We start from the raw sequence: 7,200 nt of genomic DNA, 5'->3' as shown, positions 1-7,200 counted from the left end.
GTGCATGGCCGTTCTTAGTTGGTGGAGCGATTTGTGCAGGTTAATTCCGTTAACGAGCGAGACCTCGGCTGCTAACTAGCTATGTGGAGGTACCCTCCACGGCCAGCTTCTTAGAGGGACTATGGCCGTTTAGGCCACGGAAGTTTGAGGCAATAACAGTGCGTGATGCCCTTAGATGTTACGGGCCGCCGCGCCTACGCGATGTATTCAACGAGTCTATAGCCTTGGCCGACGGGCCGGGTAATCTTTGAAAATTTCATCGTGATGGGGATAGATCATTGCAATTGTTGGTCTTCAACGAGGAATTCCTAGTAAGCGCGAGTCATCAGCTCGCGTTGACTACGTCCCGCCCTTTGTACACACCGCCGTCGCTCCTACCGATTGAATGGTCGGTGAAGTGTTCGGATCGCGGCGGCGTGGGCGGTTCGCCGCCCGGCGGCGTCGCGAAAGTCCACTGAACCTTATCATTTAGAGGAAGGAGAAGTCGTAACAAGGTTTCCGTAGGTGAACTGCGGAAGGATCATTGTCGATACACTGCTCGGAGATAGACCCGTGAACATGTCGCATCATATGATCAAAGGGGAAGGGTGTGGAGGGTTGTGAGCCCCTTCCTCCCTGACCCCCCTTGTAAGGTCGGTCCACGGGTATCCGTGGCATTGACCCAAACACAACAATCGGCGCGGTTGGCGCCAAGGAATTCACAACGGAATGGGCGTGCCATCGTACCTTTGGTGTGATGTGTATTGTCTTGAATCCGAATATCACGAGCGACTCTCGGCAGCGGATATCTCGGCTCTTGCATCGATGAAGAACGTGGCGAAATGCGATACTTGGTGTGAATTGCGAGAATCCGTGAACCATCGAGTCTTTGAGCGCAAGTTGCGCCCTAGGCCATCGGTGAGACACGCTGCTGGGCGTCACGCATCGCGTCGCCCGCCCTCTGTTGCCCTTGTGGTGGCCGAGTGCGGTGCGGAGTTTGGCCCCCCGTGCCCCGTTTTGGAGTACGGTCGGTCCAAAGGAAAGAGCCCCCGGTGTGGCGGGCGTCACGTCGAGGGGTGGTTGAAGCCACTTTGCCATTTAGTCCGGACGTCGTGTGCGTTTAGTCCATACGTTGGGTTCTTGTAACCTGTAAAGCGTTGTCTCGTGACACGCTTCGACCGCGACCCAGTCGGGCGGGGCTACCGCTGAGTTTAAGCATATCAATAAGCGGAGGAGAAGAAACTTACGAGGATTCCCTAGTAGCGGCGACGACGGGAAGAGCCCGGCTTGAGAATCGGACGGCCTCGTCGTCTGAATTGTAGTCTGTAGAAGCGTCCTCGGCGGCGGACCGGGCCCAAGTCCCCTGGAAGGCGCCGAGAGGTGAGAGCCCCGTCGTGCCTGGACCACTGTCGCACCACGAGTGTCGTGCGGGTTGTTTGGGAATGCAGCCCCAATCGGGCGGTAAATTCCGTCCAAGGCTAAATATGGGCGAGAGACCGATAGCGAACAAGTACCGCGAGGAAAGATGAAAAGGACTTTGAAAAGAGAGTCAAAGAGTGCTTGAAATTGTCGGGAGGGAAGCGGATGGGGGCGCGATGCGCTTGGTCGGATGCGGAGCGGTGTACGGTGGTTCGCCGCTCGACTCGAGTGTGGACCGATCCGGATTGTGGCGGCGTCCCAAGCCGGGTTGTCGCGTTATGCCGTGGAGGCGTCGTCGCCCACGATCGTGGTAGGCAGCGTGCGCCTTCATGGCGTGCCACTAGGCAGCTGCATGCTCGGGCATCGGCTGTCGGGCTCCCCATTCGACCCGTCTTGAAACACGGACCAAGGAGTCGACATGGCGAGTCACGGGCTAGTAAACCCGTAAGCGCAAGGAAGCTGCTGGTGGGATCCCCACTGTGGGTTGCACCGCCGACCGACCTTGATCTTACGAGAAGGGTTCGGTGAGAGCATACTGTCGGGACCGAAAGATGGTGAACTATGCGGCGGGGCGAAGCCGAGAGAAACTACGGTGGAGGCCCGCGGCGATCTTGACGTGCAAATCGTTCGTCGACTTGGGTATAGGGGCGAAAGACTAATCGAACCGTCTAGTAGCTGGTTCCCTCAGAAGTTTCCCTCGGGATAGGCTGGAGCCAGCGGGCGAGTTCTATCGGGTAAAGCCAATGATTAGAGGCATCGGGCGCAACGCCCTCGACCTATTCTCAAACTTTAAATAGGTAGGGCGGCGCGGCTGCTTCGTTGAGCCGTGCCACGGAATCGAGAGCTCCAAGTGGGCCATTTTTGGTAAGCGGAGCGCGTGCGGGATGAACCGGAAGCCGGGTGTGCGGATTGCGCGCTAACCTAGAACCCACAAAGGGTGTTGGTCGATTAAGCAGGCGGGGCGGTGGTCATGGAAGTCGAAATCCGCTAAGGAGTGTGTAACAACTCACTGCCGAATCAACTAGCCCGAAAATGGATGGCGCTGAGCGCGCAACCTATACCGGCCGTCGGGGCAAGCTGCCGAGCCCGATGAGTAGGAGGGCGGCGGTCGGTTAAACACGGCGCGAGCCGGGCGGAGCGGCCGTCGGTGCGATCTTGGTGGTAGTAGCAAATATTCAAATGAGAACTTTGAAGGCCGAAGAGGGAAAGGTTCCATGTGAGCGGCACTTGCACATGGGTTAGTCGATCCTAAGGGACGGGGAAGCCCGTCGAGAGCGTGTCGCACGCGTGCTCGAAAGGAATCGGGTTAAAATTCCCGAACCGGGGCGTGGCGGTGGCGGCAACGTTAGGAAGTCCAGGAGGCGTCGGCGGGGGCCTCGGGAAGAGTTATCTTTTACGTTTAACACCTGCCCACCACAGAAGCGGCTCGGCGGAGGTAGGGTCAGCGGCTGGAAGAGCACCGCGCGTCGCGTGGTGTCGGTGCGCCCCGGCGCCCTTGAAAATCCGGAGGACCAGTGCCGACCACGCCGGTCGTACTCATAACCGCATCAGGTCTCAAGGTGAACAGCCTGCAGTCGATGGAACAATGTAGGCAAGGGAAGTCGGCAAAATGGATCCGTAACCTCGGGAAAAGGATTGGCTCACGAGGGCTGGGCACGGGGTCCCGATCCTGAACTCGTCGGTGTCGGCGGACTGCTCGAGCTGCTTCCGCGGCGGGCGGGTCGCCAGCGTCGCCGGCCGAGGACAGTTAGGAGCGGCCCCCTCGGGGGCCTTCCGGGCGTCGAGCGATCGACTCGAGCGAGTGCGGACAAGGGGAATCCATTTTTTAATTAAAACAAAGCATTGCGATGGTCCTGCGGATGCTCACGCAATGTGATTTACGCCGTGCTCGAATGTCAAAGTGAAGAAATTCAACCAAGCGCGGGTAAGCGGCGGGAGTAACTATGACTCTCTTAAGGTAGCCAAATGCCTCGTCATCTAATTAGTGGCGCATGAATGGATTAACGAGATTCCCACTTGTCCTGTCTACTATCGTGAAAACCACGCCAAGGGAGCGGGCTTGGCGAGAATCGGAGGAAAGAAGACCTGTTGAGCTTGACTCTAGTCCGACTTTGTGAAATGACTTGAGAGGTGTAGGATAAGTGGGAGCCTTCGGGCAAAAGTGAAATACCACTACTTTTAACGTTATTTTACTTACTCCGTGAGTCGGAGGCGGGGGCTACGCCCCTCCTTTTGGACCTAAGGCCTGCCTCGGTAGGCCAATTCGACGGAGGACATTGTCGGGTGGGGAGTTTGGTGGGGGCACATCGTTAAAGATAACGCAGGTGTCCTAAGATGAGCTCAACGAGAAAAATCTCGTGTGGAACAAAAGGGTAAAAGCTCGTTTGATTCGATTTCCGATGCGAATCGAACCGTGAAAGCGTGGCCTATCGATCCTTTAGACCTTGAATTTGAAGCTAGAGGTGTCGGAAAAGTTACCACGGGGATAAGCGGCTTGTGGCAGCCAGCGTTCATAAGCGGCGTTGCTTTTTGATCCTTCGATGTCGGCTCTTCCTATCATTGCGAGCGAATTGCCAAAGTGTTGGATTGTTCACCCACCAATAGGGAGCGTGGTGGGTTTAGGCCGTCGTGAGACGTTAGTTTTACCCTACGATGGCGTGTCGCGATAGTAATTCAACCTAGTGCGAGAGGAACCGTTGATTCACACAATTGGTCATCGCGCTTGGTTGAAAAGCCGATGTGTGAAGCTCGTGTGGATTATGGTGACGCCTCTAAGTCGAGAATCCGAGGCTAAAGAAGCGCATGCGCCGTCGCCCGTTTGCCGACCCGCGTAGGGGCCTCCAGGCTCCCGAGGCACGTGTCGTTGGCCAAGCCCCGCGACGGACGTGTTGCGTGGGGCCGCCTTGAGCGTAATTCTGTCGGGCGCGGGTAGAATCCTTTGCGCGACTTAAATACGCGAAGGGGTATTGTAAGTGGCGAGTGGCCTTCTTGCCACGATCCCGAATTCAGCCCGTGTCGCATCGATTCGTCCCTCCCCCTTCCCCAACCCAACCTTTTTTACAACCCTATCCCGTACCCGCCTGAGGCTGTGCTACTGCACTATAGACATGACCCTACGTTACGTGCCCCCCTTATTGTGTCCCCTATGCCTATGTTGTGGTGCCTTAGTGTGTGCCGTTACGTGCCCGGTTCGATCTCATCAACACGGGTGCCAGCTGGGGGTTGTAGACCAAGCGCGTGTGGCCCCAAGTGTCGTGCCAAAAATTAAATGCACCAAGCAGGATGTGCTGCCTAGCTAGGCTAGCCCTACTACCCTGTGCACCAGCCACGCACAACACAACGTACGCACGCACGCACGCCGCGCACAAGAAGCACAACGCACAAGGCACAAGGCACAAGGCACAAGGCACAAGGCACAAGGCACAAGGCACAAGGCACAAGGCACAAGGCACAGCATCGATGAACTGCAACCACCCAACATGGCAAGCACAAGGTTGCTGCCAACATGGCTGCACTTGCCCCGCACATCGTTGCCCCGCATGCCTCGCACATCGTTGCCTAGCATGCCTGCACTGACTACTACATGGCACATCGCTGCCCACCATGGCACACTGCCCCGCACATCTGTGCCCACACTGCCCCGCACATCGCTGCCCACCATGGCCCACTTCCGCGCACATCGCTGCCCACCATGGCACACTGCCGCGCACATCGCTGCCCACCATGGCACACTGCCCCGCACATCGCTGCCCACCATGGCACGCTGCCTCGCACAAGGCTGCACACCATGGCGCACTGCCCCGCACATCGCTGCCCACCATGGCCCACTGCCCCGCACATCGCTGCCCACCATGGCACGCTGCCTCGCACATCGCTGCCCACCATGGCGTACTGCCCCGCACATCGCTGCCCACCATGGCCCACTTCCGCGCACATCGCTGCCCACCATGGCACACTGCCGCGCACATCGCTGCCCACCATGACAAACTGCCGCGCACATCGCTGCCCACCATGGCACACTGTCCCGCACATCGCTGCCCACCATGGCACGCTGCCCGCTCGCTGCCACCATGCACTGCCTGCACCATGGCACGCTGCCTCGCACATCGCTGCCCACCATGGCGCCCTGCCCCGCACATCGCTGCCCACCATGGCGCACTGCCCCGCACATCGCTGCCCACCATGGCCCTCTTGCCCGCACATTGCTGCCCACCATGCCCACTTCCCCACAAGGCTGCCCACCATGGCGCCTCGCACTCGCGCCCACATGCCCCCCTCGCTGCCACCATGCCCTGCCCCCATCGCTGCCCACCATGCCCCCCGCACATCGGTGCCCACCATGGGACAACTTCGCCGCGCCACGTGGCTGCCCGCCCCCCCCCTCATCGGCTCTGCGCCGGCTGCCCACCATGGCGCCCTGCCTCGCACATCGGTGCCCACCATGCCTGCCACCGCCTGCGCCAAGGCTGCCCACCATGGCTGCTTGCCTCGCACAAGGTTGCCCAACATGGCTGCCTTTGCCTCCGCATGGTCGGCCTGCTGATCACACAATTTGCAATGCCTCGTATGCAAATGAGGTTATGATGCACAATTTGAGCCTTTGGGCTGGCTCATGATGCACACATGTGCGTCTTTGGCGTGGCCATGCCCGCACACGTATCGTCCTATATTCCCTTCGTGCAAAACATCCCATTGGTTTGGAAATTGCTTTTAATCATTTACTTGATGGGCAGTGTGTATATTTGTAAATTTTAGGGACTTGAAAGCTGCATTATTAATATCGATGAATTCTTTATGCTCGTTTCAATAAATAATTATAAAAAATAGTAAACGAAATTGAAGTGACCCAATCTCTTGGCAAGACATTCTATGCATTTATCTAAGCCATCTGAAGTTGGTTTTGTGAAAAAATTCAACAAAATGGATTTTTCACTGCTCTTTTAGATATTTTATACATGAAATTTAATAAACAAATAAATATAAATGATAAATTAATGATATATTTTTTTTAAATGTTCCTTTCAATTTTCACTAATTTCCTACCAATTTTCATAACCATGTGATGTTTATAGCTCAACAAATAGACCAATATGACTTATCGATGAATTTTTATGATCTTCTACAAAAAATATTATAAAAAATAGTAAACAAAGTTGAAGTGATCCAATCTCTTGCCAAGACATTCTATGCATTTAGCTAAGCCTTTTGAAATTGATTTTGTACAAAAATTCAACACGATGGATTTTTCACGATATTTTGAATTTATTGATTTTTTAATACTAAAAAATTAATAAAAAAATATATATAAATGAGAAATTAATGAAATTTTTTTTAAAATGTTCCTTTGAATTTTCTCTAATTTCCTACCAATTTTCATAACCATATGATGTTTGTAGCTCAAGAAATAGCCCAGTATGACTTTTCGGGGGGGGGGTCATGTCTCCTTCAGGAAAAGTGCAAAAAGCTTAAGAGCTACCTTGAGGGAGGGGGTGGCTACCTTGGTTGGGTGGCACAGATGGGCACCCAAGCGCTGCACACGGTGCATGCGTGTGGGCAATGTGCGTGCATAATAAGACCATTACACACGAGAAAACCGTCCGAAGGCACGTTGGTCCCATCTTGTGCACCTCTTGTGCGGTAGAGTAGCCACCCATGGCGGCCATGTGTGCTATGGTGCAGCCACGTGGTGCAGCCTTATGTGCTTGTGGTGGTATTATGTTGGGCATCGTTGTGTGCTGTGGTGTAGCCATGTTGTGCAGCCCTATGCGCTGTGGTTTAGCTGTGTTGGGCATCGTTGTGCAC

The 7,200-nt window shown here is 55.2% G+C and overlaps 2 non-coding genes across 2 annotated transcripts; both read left to right on the top strand.

Annotated features, from left to right (window-relative positions):
- The first annotated feature begins 769 nt into the window (after positions 1–769).
- LOC122647405 lies at positions 770–920 on the top strand. The gene has a single exon (XR_006330867.1). It is a non-coding gene; the product is annotated as a 5.8S ribosomal RNA (ribosomal RNA).
- A 238-nt stretch (positions 921–1,158) lies between these two features.
- On the top strand, positions 1,159–4,427 carry LOC122647424. Its single transcript, XR_006330885.1, has one exon. It is a non-coding gene; the product is annotated as a 28S ribosomal RNA (ribosomal RNA).
- The last annotated feature ends 2,773 nt before the right edge of the window (positions 4,428–7,200 follow it).

Source organism: Telopea speciosissima, unplaced genomic scaffold (genome assembly GCF_018873765.1).
Source record: "Telopea speciosissima isolate NSW1024214 ecotype Mountain lineage unplaced genomic scaffold, Tspe_v1 Tspe_v1.0044, whole genome shotgun sequence".
Classification (NCBI taxonomy): domain Eukaryota; kingdom Viridiplantae; phylum Streptophyta; class Magnoliopsida; order Proteales; family Proteaceae; genus Telopea; species Telopea speciosissima.
Note: the sequence above shows the minus strand (reverse complement) of the source record. Positions and strands in the feature narration are given on the sequence as shown.